This window comes from Dermacentor silvarum, unplaced genomic scaffold (assembly GCF_013339745.2).
Source record: "Dermacentor silvarum isolate Dsil-2018 unplaced genomic scaffold, BIME_Dsil_1.4 Seq557, whole genome shotgun sequence".
NCBI lineage: Eukaryota > Metazoa > Arthropoda > Arachnida > Ixodida > Ixodidae > Dermacentor > Dermacentor silvarum.
In genome coordinates, this window is record NW_023606425.1 from 67,945 (window position 1) to 80,001 (window position 12,057).

Consider the following 12,057-nt stretch of genomic DNA (forward strand, 5'->3'; position numbering starts at 1 on the left):
GCACAAATCGGAAATGCTGATCAGACACCGGTAAACTTTTACATGCCGATGAGCAGGACGGTTGAGGAAAGAGATGCACTCAGCGTGGTTGTCAAAACAACAGGTGCCAAAAAGCAGCGCTTCAAGGTGATGCTTGCGAAAACAGCAGATGGCCGGAAGCGGCTGCGAGGACGAGCTGTTGTGGATCCACGATGTGGATGAAGCAGCCAGTGACCAGGACGACAGGTCTGGTCGTTCCGATGCAGAGTGAAGTCGAATAACACCGCTGTTTCGATTCCAAAATATACGTGCATTTTTACTACAAAGATAAGTTATCTGATGCATTTTTCAAACCATCACCATCTTGCTTTTCAATTTTTGCTGTTTCGAAAAAGTTCCCATAAAGTTTACCCTGCATAATAAACGCACCCCCCAACTTTGCTTTCAATTTTGGGGAAAAAAAAGTGCGTTCATTATGTGAGTACTGTCGAATCTCGTTAATTCGAACATGCTTAATTCGAACTTCCGGTTTATTCAAACGGACGCTGTAGTCCCGTTAAAGTTTTGTGTATTCCTATGGGCGAAAACGCCCGGTAATTCGAACACGAAAGCATTTGCGACGATTAATTCAAACATAAGGCGCACCGACAATGCTCTCAGCAGCGCGCCAAATCACGCGGCGGTGCCTCCTACCGGCATTGCTCCAACACCGCCATAGAGCAAAAGCTTAGAAGAGACCCCTCAACGCCGTGCAGCGAAAAAGAAAACGAAAAAAAAAAAAAAAACGCGGCAGAAATTTCACTCTCAAAGCGCAAGGTCGCTGTTTATCCGTCGCGCTGGAACACACGTGTACCTGCCAACGTCTCAGCCAACGCTGCGGCTGCGGCGCAGAGGGAAGCAGCGGCGGAGGCCCAGTTCGGCCAACTTCCCGATAACGGCAGAACACGAAACTTTAGGGAGCGGGCTAAGCTGGCGCCAGGCCGGCGGGAGCAGCGGCACTGGCACGACAGCGGGCGCGCACAGAGACAGTTGTGGGGGAGGGGGAGCTACGAGGGAGTTTAGAGGGAGGGCGAGGGGAGCCATTGAAGCGACGGCGTTGCCAAGGCCAAATCCGCTTCTCTGCCGCCCTTCTCCCTCACCTTCGATGTTCTCCGCGCGCGCCCGTCGCCATGCCGCCAGCTCCCTGAAGTTTCGTTTTCTGCCATTATCGAGAAGCGAGCATTGGCCGGCGTGTGCAGTTTCGTGGCCCTCCCTCGCGATGTGTTTGTGCGCCGCATTTCACGACTCGCACTCGAGTCGAGAAGCACGCGAGAAGCACTCGAGTCGAGTCTCGGTCCTGCAGGAGCGAGAAGGAGACTGGCTGGCTCCTTCATGCACCTGAAGCCAATCGCAACAGCCGAAATGGACAGTTCACTAGGTGGATTCGAATGTCTTTTAATTCAAACAAATTTTCGGGCCTTCGAGTTCGAATTATCGAGATTCGACTTTATATAGGGCAGGTTCTCGAGCATGTTGGTCCTAGAGAACCCTGGGCCGGTATTTTGTAGCGATGCCTTTAAAGTAATAATGCCTTTTCGCGCTTATCGCGCTTTGTCAGTGCTTATCGCGCTGTGTCAGTGGTCCGCTCGCGTTATCAACGTTGATAACGCGAGCGGACCGTCGCTCTGACCACTGACAAAGCGCGATAAGCGCGAAAAGGCATTATTACTTTAAAGGCATCGCTACAAAATACCGGCCCTGCTAAGCTTCATCAAGTGCCAAGGAAAATCTCCCCCCCCCCCCCCCCCCCCTTTTTTAAGTAAAGATGCTAAGCATAGCGTACAACATGTTTGGGGTCAACGGTGGTGGTGGACATGCTATTTTGATAGCGACATGCAACGCACATGGGGCAAACTGGGTGCAGTCGTCATGAGCCAAGACAAGACAGCATCGCAACCATGGCATGCCGAGAAATAATGAGTTTTCAGTGCATATCGCATGGGGAGACTTATAACCTTTCATCACAAGAGGTCTTAAGAATTAGTTTCGAATCTACTTCGCGTACTGTAAAACAACGTTTATTCGTATTTCACGGGATCGAAAAAAAAAATGATCGAATTTGAATTAACCGAATGTCGAATTATCGCAGGTATAAAGAAAATAACACACAAATGCCTACTACGTCAACCCACCTTTATTTACTGAATGAATTCGCAAATCTTGTTTCTATTTTGCACAAAAGCAGTGTGGAAACTGCAATTCTCGTCATCTCGTATCTGATTAGCGATCTCAGCGGCGAAGGCCTCACGACTTCCTCAGCAGCGCGGCCGCGACGCGCGCCTTCATGTGAGGCATGCACGCTTTTCACTACCGCACGCACATACATTATTTTTAAATGTGTAAACATTTCTGTGCTTACCCAACGAGAAAACTGCCCATGCATCAGTTCGTCCATCCCTTGCGTAAGATGAGTCCGCAGCACCGAGCTACTTCACCTTCGTGCCACCTGGCGCTTCAACGCAAACGAAGTGGAAAACACACAATGTGCAGAGTTATCAGCAGTTGGCACACCCTGTCCTCTTCGCAAATCACTTTCAAGATACGGTCGCGCTGCCATGCCAGAGTACGTTTAATCGGTCCGTGCCGCCGCCGGAGTCCTTTGATCACGGTTCATAATGGTTCAGCACGGATGGACAAGATGTTAAAGAGTGATAACGGCTAACAGTAATCGGAACGTCATCAGCGCACATGCCGCCGCCACCTGCAGTACTTTGCTTGCGTTATCAATGCACCTTGCTCCTCCGTCCTAACCAGTCTGTCGCCGCAGTGCTGTCGTTTGTACTGGCCGGATCAAGTGTCATAACACTTATAATGACACCCGGCTGCGTGGAGATGAGCAAGTGGCACAATGCTTACACATACTTAGACTACTCCCAGAGGAGTTTCTGCTTGAAATTTTTTAGCCAGTGAACTGGTCGCCAACAAATTGTCCGTTCATTGTGATGTAGATGGTGCGCTTCATTCTCGACATTTTTGCACTGAGTCAAAACGAAACTACTGGTTGGCACAACCGCTGCGGACGAAACCGCGGCTGCTATCAACGGTGACCTTGCAGTTCTGAAGGCAGGCGGCTGACGCGCACACCAAGACAAAATTAAACTACCGTTTGCTGCAACAACTGCGGACGAAGGCATGGTACCGTCGCTGTCGCCGTGTTCAAAGATGGCCAAGATGAGCCAAAACGAAACTGTTTGCCACAACCGCTGCAAACGAAACCGTAGTGAGTATCGACGCGATCATGGATGGCGACTGCGCAGTTATGAAGGCACGTGGCCAGTCGCCAACGCAGTGTGATGCGCGGCGATAAACGCAAGAATAAAGACTTTAAACGTATAATTAGGCACGAAGCATTCCGGGGTTGCCATCACGTACGATTTCCGCTGATGACTATGGCGATGCGGACTTGGTGAGCGTGGAACCAGGGAATATTTATCCGCCGCTCGCAGAGCCCTCTGGAGGGGCCTGCGGAAACCACTTTGAGAACCCATGATACAGGATAATTAAGGAATGCATACTGTGTCCCGTGGCAATTGCCCCTTCCGACTCTTGGTATGCTTCATCGCAATACTTTGCATATGCTTCTTGGCGTAACACTGCTGTGGCTAATCACTGGAGGCACTGGAGGCTAATCTCAACGATAACTCCAGTCAAAGTTTTATTTTGCCGTATTGAGGCGAAGATGACTTTCGGGAACTGGCATTTTGCAATGTGTCATTGTGATGAGCAGGTTCTTTTGTTTAATATTTTCTGGCGGTTCTCTGAGGCAAAGCCTCCCAGAACCCAATCGAAGACAAAGCCGTTGGTTGGGAAACACACAAACTTTTAATAAAACTAAAAGGAAAAGAAAACCATAAACCAAACACACAACGATAACATGAAAACACGCAGCTGGAACGCTAATGATATGAGGCAAGTTCGGGCAGGCTGCGGGTGTGCGTATGCACTACAGTCTCGACGCGGCGAAGCGGAGATGACGAGAGAAGCGTTGTTGGTCTCACCAAAAGACGTTGTGTCGGAACGTCGTACAGGCTGCCAGAGCGTGGCAGCTCTGGCTCGGAGGGAGGAGATAGACGGCTCGGTAGCACGGGTTGACGGTGGCGGCGTCCTGGCCGGGCAGCTGGTCGTGGCACTCGGGCTCGTAGCCCGACAGCTCACGTTCTGCCCACGGGCGCAGACGCTCACCGGCCTCGGGCAGCAGCAGTTGATTATCGGGCAGAATGACGATGCCCGGGAAGGCAGGCGGCTTGGCAGCAGGGGTTGACGGCGGCAGCGTTCTGGCCGGGCAGCTGGTTGTGGAGCTCGAGCCCGTAGCCCGACAGCTCTCGTTCTTCCCACGGGCGCAGACGCTTGCCGGCCTCGGGCAGCGGTTCTCGAACGGATGGAGTAGCAGCGCCCAGGAACGGGTTGGTAGGAGGCCCCGGCCGGGTGAAGTCCTGGTGGCTCGGGTCCGGAACCCGACAGCCGTCTTCAACTCCCGATCAGGTGGCCGACGTTCTCCTGGTGCCGCTTCTGGAACTCCTCCCCCTACTGCCCGCGCGGCTCCTTTTTCTGCTGCTCTGGTCGATTCGTCGACTTCTCATTGGCTGCTCGAGTCTTCGTGTTCCTTTGTGATTGGATTTGCTTTCTTTTGTTGTTTTTCTTGTGCCGGGCGTGTTCACGCGCCGGACGGTCTTCGGCGGCGTCGTTTTCGGCGCGGCGTGGTAGAGCGGCGCGTGCTCTCCTTGTCGTCTGCTTCTTGTTTGAATGCACCGCACCTTGTCGCGCACTACAAATATCACCATCACGCATCACCGCACCGTGTCGCGCACCACAAATATCACCGCATTGTGTCGTGCACTACTCATCACAGTCATGTTTTCCGCGCCAGGATTACAAAGGGGGCGTCGGCACCATTGCTAACAGTGGGGAACTGTTTTAATGAAAAACACGACACTGAACAGCAAGTAGCTTGGTAGCGAGCCTCGAAGTACCTAGATCTAGCATTGCCATAGTCGTGGCTACGGCCGCCAGCGAATCTGCGTGTGAGAGCGCTGGTTCGAGGCTGCAAGGTAACCAAAATGGCGGCGGTGGTGACTTCGATTAATGCCGTTTCGGACCTGCGGTCATGGTGAAAAGTGCAGAAAATCGGACGGCAGAGGTTTTTCGCATCCAAATTTTCAGATGTTCTTATATACATTGACTCTATGGGGTACTTGGTGGTGCTGCAAAAGCATCCGAATTATCGGGCACGTCCAAAATATCGCATGTCTGGAAAATCGGTCATTTACTGTAATGTACAATCATAATCATCATTGGTGGCCTATTATGTCCACTGTAGGATGAAGGCCTCTTCCTAATATCAAGTTGCGCTTGATATTAGTCGACTACAATTATCAAACTAACACACACTCATAAGCATCTACCATTGTTTGAGACATTGTCTGATCAGAAAAATGGCAACTCGAGAGAAGCTTCTGTGGCTTTGTTGCTACTGTCATTTAAAAATTATCTTCCAGAGTTGAACAAAGGGCATATTTTGAGTCTTTTTATTAAAGAAGTTGTAGGAGCAGTGGAGGCTAATCTCAACGATAACTCCAGTCGAAGTTTTATTTTTCTGGCCTCCCCAACCTGCCAAAAATTGTGAAATCTGACAAATAGCTAAAGTTCGGTCGTCATTTCAAAGGGCACATGATGTAGCTAGTAAAAAATTCCAACAGAAGTTTATAGCAATGCGTAGAAAAGCTGTAGATTAAATTGATAGATTTCTATAGGTGTGGTAATGAAAGAGTTCTTGTTCTCGAGCTTATTTGTTAACCTCCAAATTTCTGCCCCATATGTTAGCGCTGGTTGTATGCAATGATTGTACACTTTCCTTTTCAATAATATACAGCATACAATTAATATACAATATGACCACCCAAAAATGGATGCACGTCTAACTGCTGGCAAAAGATTTAAAAAAATGCGTTGAAACAATGACGTTTATCTTGGTAGCGAATTTTTCGCAGATTCAAAATATATACAGTATAGACCACTTATAACGTAACCGCTTATAGTGCAGGACCGGATATAATGCGTTCTTTTCAGACTCCCGTTAATTTTCCCATAGCACTCCATGTATACACGTATCACTTATAGTGCAGTTGCAGGAAACGAAATACCGGTTACAGTGTGGCTGCCTGGGAGTATGGAAGTCAGCGGAGACGGCGAACGCTCCCCTCAAATGGGTGCCCCAAGGAGTGCTCGAGGAAGAAAGAGAGATGAAGTGGAGGAGAAGGGCACGTGGTGCGAACGAACAGCCAGTGAGGCTGAAACCAGAATCTTGAGTGCGAGTAGTAAAATATCACGGCGCGCATAGCGAGGAGGGCCACGAAACTGCCAACGCCGGCCAACACTCGCTTCACAATAACGGTAGTAAACGAAACTTGAGGGAGCGGGCGGCGCCGGCACTGCACGGCGAAGGACGCACGTGGAGACCGTGGAATGTGAGGAAGGAGGGCAGCAGGGAAGTGGATTTCACCTCGGCAACTCCGCCGCTTAGTCGCCTAGTCGTTCCCGTGTACGGTCACGCGAACGGTGGCGCGTTCGAACGATCCGTGTTCGTCCGTACCGGTGCGCCGATCCACGCTTCGCGAGACGTCTTGCGTGGCTCGGCGCACGCGCGGGACGTCCGTGTCGCTCACCGATCCCAACCCAAAGAGAAAGCGCCCTCGACCTTTCTCTCCCAAGTCACCCCACCGTTCGGCGGCGTTAGCATCGCGACACTCGCGCCATCTCCCGCAATGCGCTGCAACCACCACGACCGCCGCCGGGCTTAGCCACGCGGAGAAGCCGGACTACAGGAGACATGCGGGGAAAACATCATCAGGGGACGCGTGAGAGTCGAGCATCCCCACACATTTGAGAGAGGGTGAAATTTCTGCTGCATTTTTTTTTTTTTTTTTTTTTTTGCGTCGCGTTGCGCGACATTAGGGGTCTCTGCTAAGCTTTTACTCTATGGCGGCGCCGGAGCAATGCCGGTCGGAGGCGCCGCCGCTTGATTTGGTTCGAATTAGCGCGATTCAACTGTAAATTCAATGCAAACATTCTAGCCGCATTCCTCGACTGTTACATACGCGTAGCGGCTCAGTGCACGTTTTGCATATGTGCGGGCCTTGAAAATTTGCCCATTGCCCACATTTTGCCCACATTTGCCCACTTGCTTAGCCATTCAGCATCTGCTGAATGTGATAAAAGTGATAATACCAGAATGCTGCCTCTGGTTTAAATCGCACTCAGTCGCCCCACAATGCATCCCAAACACGCAGTGCACAATCATAACCACAATGTGTTCAGGCTCAAGACAGTATTAATGCTTGGAAAAGTAGTGAACTAAGGGATGTGGTGCACTCATTGCCGCTTTGCATGATGGCCCAACATTCTAGATGAGTGGGGAGAAAATATGCACTGTGTACCTTGTAAAGCAAAGTAATTTTCGAATGTCAACACCCTCCCTCTACTTGTCGATGTGCAGAGCCTGCTTGCTCATACGATTTCTCATGTGCGTGACCAGGCCTTACAAGGAGTAAATAGCAATGCGCAGCATGGTCAAGCAGCAGTGGGAGAAACATCTAGGTCAGTGCTTCTTGGGACGGATGTGCAGAAGAGGAATAGTAAAGCTGTGCTAGTAAATTGAACTTAATGTTAAAACACCCACTCTTACTTTGAGAAGAGGCTGGATAAGTGAGATAAAAACAAGACAAATTGTATCGCCACCTTGGAAGTTACCATGCAATCTCGCCATGACGTCATTAATTTTGAGAGCGCCTGCTTATGGCCAGCTAAAGGCCAATTAGAATAAAATTTAGCTTTTGATAATCTGGTTATAAATGAGCAATATATGCTATGTAAGTAATATAATTTTTAATTTAGCAGTGTTTAAATAGCATCTCTGCTGACCCAAAACTGAGACCCAATGCTGTACACACATGCTGATCTCACTTTTGTGCTAGTTTTCAATGTTATTGGTTTTGTGCCATTCCTGGCAGTAATGGCGGCATTTGCTGTTTGCGTTGTGCCATTTTAACTCTAGTTACTGTGAGAAGTGAAAATTCAATTTAAGTTGGCAATATTTTAATAAAAATCGCTGAAAATTTCTTATCTTCAGAAAACAAAACTATCAAGTTTACAAATCTATAACTCAGCAGCAATATCACATTTCTGTAAACTACATCTAATAGTACATCTAAAGCGGAGAAAATTGATGTACTATTATACATGACTACACCACTGATGTGTGAGTAGAGCTTTTTCAATGCCCTCATAAACGTTGCAAAAAACTCGCGTAACATATGAATTGATGTATCAAATTTATACACTTTAGATGCTCTAATGGATTCAGTGTACAGAACTGCAATATCTGTTTTTGGTCCTGAGCTATGGGTGGTGCTTTTTTTTTTTTTTTAAACCTTACCACAAAGTTTCGCAGGAATAGCAACACCACTAGATTTTAGCTTTTTCTCTTGAATGCAACAAATTTCATTCAAATCGGTCACGAGGTTGCCTCGTAAAAGCATTTCTGCGTTTTACGTGTATTTGAATAGGCGGGGTATTCTAGTTGCCCCCGAGCTAAAGCTTCCTCTTAAATGGCAAACTTAGAGGCTTTTACTGTTTAGGGCACCATTTTTTATTTTATTATTATTATTATTTTCATATCTTGAAAATCACACTTATTGTCACAGCATGCCATCATTAAATCTTGTCCATCTGTGGTAGCTGTGGCGTGGCCTCGGTTTCAGTATTGCGTGGATTGAGAGTTGAAATTCAATAAATTAATATCTTGAATTGCGTGTGATTTTCAAGATTTTAAAAATATGTAGTGGTGCATTGAAATGTAACTGCCTACAAATTTGCCATAGAAACAGTTGCCTCTAAGGCTCTAATAAAGAAGTTCATCCACAATTTTTTATTAATTAATCTTTGGATATTCGCATTATTCACGGCAAAGTATCTCTGCCTTGCTGTTGAACTTATATTCAAGAACGCCGTGTTCGCTACGCTCATAGCCTTTTAATAAAAGGCTGGTAAAAAAAAAACATATATATTCAAGAAAGGGAAGCTGGGCATTTTATTTGTTCCGATAATAATGCCCCTTTGGCTGCCAAATGGATCAAAGTATGTTTTTGACAGAATCTTGTCTAATTTGGTGTTTTTCCCCTAAAGTGATGAAGCTGAGAGAGTGCTCTAAGAAGGAGCATGCTGTTCTCTGATATTGCAGCTGCCTATGAAAGTGGATACCGTGATGGGGCACCACCAGGGGGAAATTCGGCTGCGGTGAGTCTTGTGATATGCAGCACAGCTTGAGTGCATGAAATTACTTTCCCGCACTTTAACATTTAGTTGCATAGCATCTGCAGCCTACCGTGCTATCCTGCTTGTCATTCTGCATGATAACTGAATTGTCAGCTTTTTATTGAAAAAACAAGAAAACACATAACTAAGAGAAAGAACATTATTGGACTGAACACTTCGGCAGCCTTAGCAAAACCATGCAAGAAATGCCTTGCAATAAAGTATTAAATACCGCTTTTTTAAAACGTATGAAAGTAGCTGGCATAATGTGTTAGTACTTGCTTTTGAGTTGAATAAGAATGTTTGGCCGTTGATTAGCCGCATGTGGCCTGGCACTATTTCGGTGGTGTTCAGTATGTACATCTCGAAGCACCCTTTTGCTGAGGCACCAGCTAAGACATCACTTTCCCCGTCTGTAGCAAACAATTTGAAATGAAAGCTTTTCAAGTTTTATTGAACTCCCATGTTTAAACGTTCCGAACGCAATCTGGGATGCGAGTAGCCTTATTATGGAGAGAAACAATTGGCATACGTGTTTCTGTCTCAGTTATGCATAACAGCAAAATTGCTGGTTTTTTAAGAAGCGCGAATGCTTGCCTATAAAGGGCAGCATAAAATGACTATCCAGCCGTATATGCAGTTTTTCAATGTTTAGCATAAGGCCACAGTAGCTTTGACAGCTATACTAGACCTTTTGCTTCGGGTTGACACATTCACTTTTCTGTGCGTTGCCACTAAAACCGGCTTCACTTTTGCAGACTACTAATGCGGATGGGTATAACTACAGTCTGTATCTTGACGCTTGGTACAAAGCACTAACGACGACTGCAACATGACAGTGGCCACTTTTGACACACATCCTTCTCAGACACTGCTTGAGTAATGAAATAAAGCTTTTTCACTGACATATCATCTCATTGTAAGTGTCTGGTCTTTCTCCGCATGCTGACCTTGTGTGCATTTATCTCATGCAATATACCATATATGTACATCGTTTTTATTGTAGCTGTGTTAAGGAGGTTTTGGTGCCAGATACTCCTTTTCTCTCGCGTATCAGTTATGCATATATATAGCAATATCAGTCCTAATGTTTACAAAACACAAATGTCATTGGGAAGAGGCAGATGAAAACCTTTAGAAGCACTCCACCATGGAGATATTCCTCGCAGAAGCGGAAATAAGTGCTGCATTGTATTCTCTCTGGAGAGGTGTCGGTGTGAGCAGACACTTCAGGTTTTACACTAAATAAATCACCGAGTCTGCTACTGCATCTGGAACTTGAAAGTGGACAAAGGGTGTGCATGTGCATCATGCTTGGTATTATATTCTGCATGCCTTTCATGGCAGTTATGTAGATATCTTTTTTTTTTTTTTTTTGTAAGTTGACATACTTTGCTTAGCATGAAAAGTAAAACAGTATTTTTATTTTGCTTTGAATGTGTGCTTGTCGCTATGCTTTGCTTCATACCTGCTGCATGTCTTGTCTTTCCCATCTTCCTCTTACAAAGTGTTTACAAAGAATGTGCTAAGAAATGTTTAAAAATTCAGCTTCCTTACATATGAATAGTGAGGGTTTTTTTAGTAAGTTACACAGAGCACTTTCTAATTTCTAATAGTTTCCAGTTGCGTCAATTATGTTTTCAGTTAAACACTAACACTGGAACGATAATTGTTTGGCCTACTGATTATGTTGAAGCAGCGAAATGGCTGTTGTGAACCAATTTAGCTTCTTGAAATCGCTGCTGTCTGCTACTTTGCTGTAGCCAATGGCTATTCCAGTAATTTTTCACTCCTTGGTCCTGGTGCCAGAGCAATGACCAGAGATCTGGCCAATAATATCGTAGCGTAGAATGTTATCGCTACTTGTTCCGTGCCGTAGAGATGAGGCGAGCATACAGGAGATCCGTAGACATTTTACTGATTTGGTTTATTTGGCCTTTAGTTACTCGAATTAGATACTTGCACATGAGATAACTATGACATCTGAGCAGCACTCGCTGTGACCTACTCTCTTGATGTTTCCGACGCGAACTCCTGCCGGGCGCCTCCGGAAGCGTCCCATAAAGCAAACAAAACACCAATCAGAACCGGAACCAGTCAGGCCACACAGATTCAAATACGTGCAGCCAATCGTCGGCAGGCTTTGCCGAGTTAGAACTCGGTGACAGCAGTCTGCCTAAAGAATTATAGCTCAAAGTAAAGTAACAACATGGATGGATGGATGGATGAGGCTGAACTCTTTAAACCGGGCGGTGGCATACACCACCTAGCCATGACACACAGAAAACTACACAGAAAACACACAGAAAACTACAGAGACAGCTGTTGGGCTTTTGACGAACTAGAGCGAAGAACAACTGTCGGTGTCTAGAAAGAGAAAGTGCACAAAAGGAGTCGAGAAGCATTTGCCAAACAGTTTGGGAAATCAGAAGACGGGGCTGACGCCACCTGTCCCCAGTGCAAAGGCGGCTGACAACACGGTCACCCGGCCTTAGATTCCCCCAACTCGGGGGTGAAAAGACACTTTACGAGAAAGAAAAGAACACTCCTACACAACACAGGCGACGAAGAAACGTAAAGACAAACAGCTACGCGAGAATATCGTGGCATGACATGTTATAAGACGTGTCACTGCCACACTTAGTCACTTTTTTTTTTTTTTTGTACATTCATAAGCATTTCACCATCAGCAATGGCATTGTTGGTGCTGTGCATTGCATTCTGGCACAT

General features: G+C 46.6%; 1 pseudogene; it reads left to right on the forward strand.

Moving 5' to 3' along the window:
- The window catches only part of LOC119435235 (splicing factor, proline- and glutamine-rich-like), a 42,583-nt pseudogene extending 32,344 nt beyond the window's left edge, over nt 1-10,239 (forward strand).
- The last annotated feature ends 1,818 nt before the right edge of the window (nt 10,240-12,057 follow it).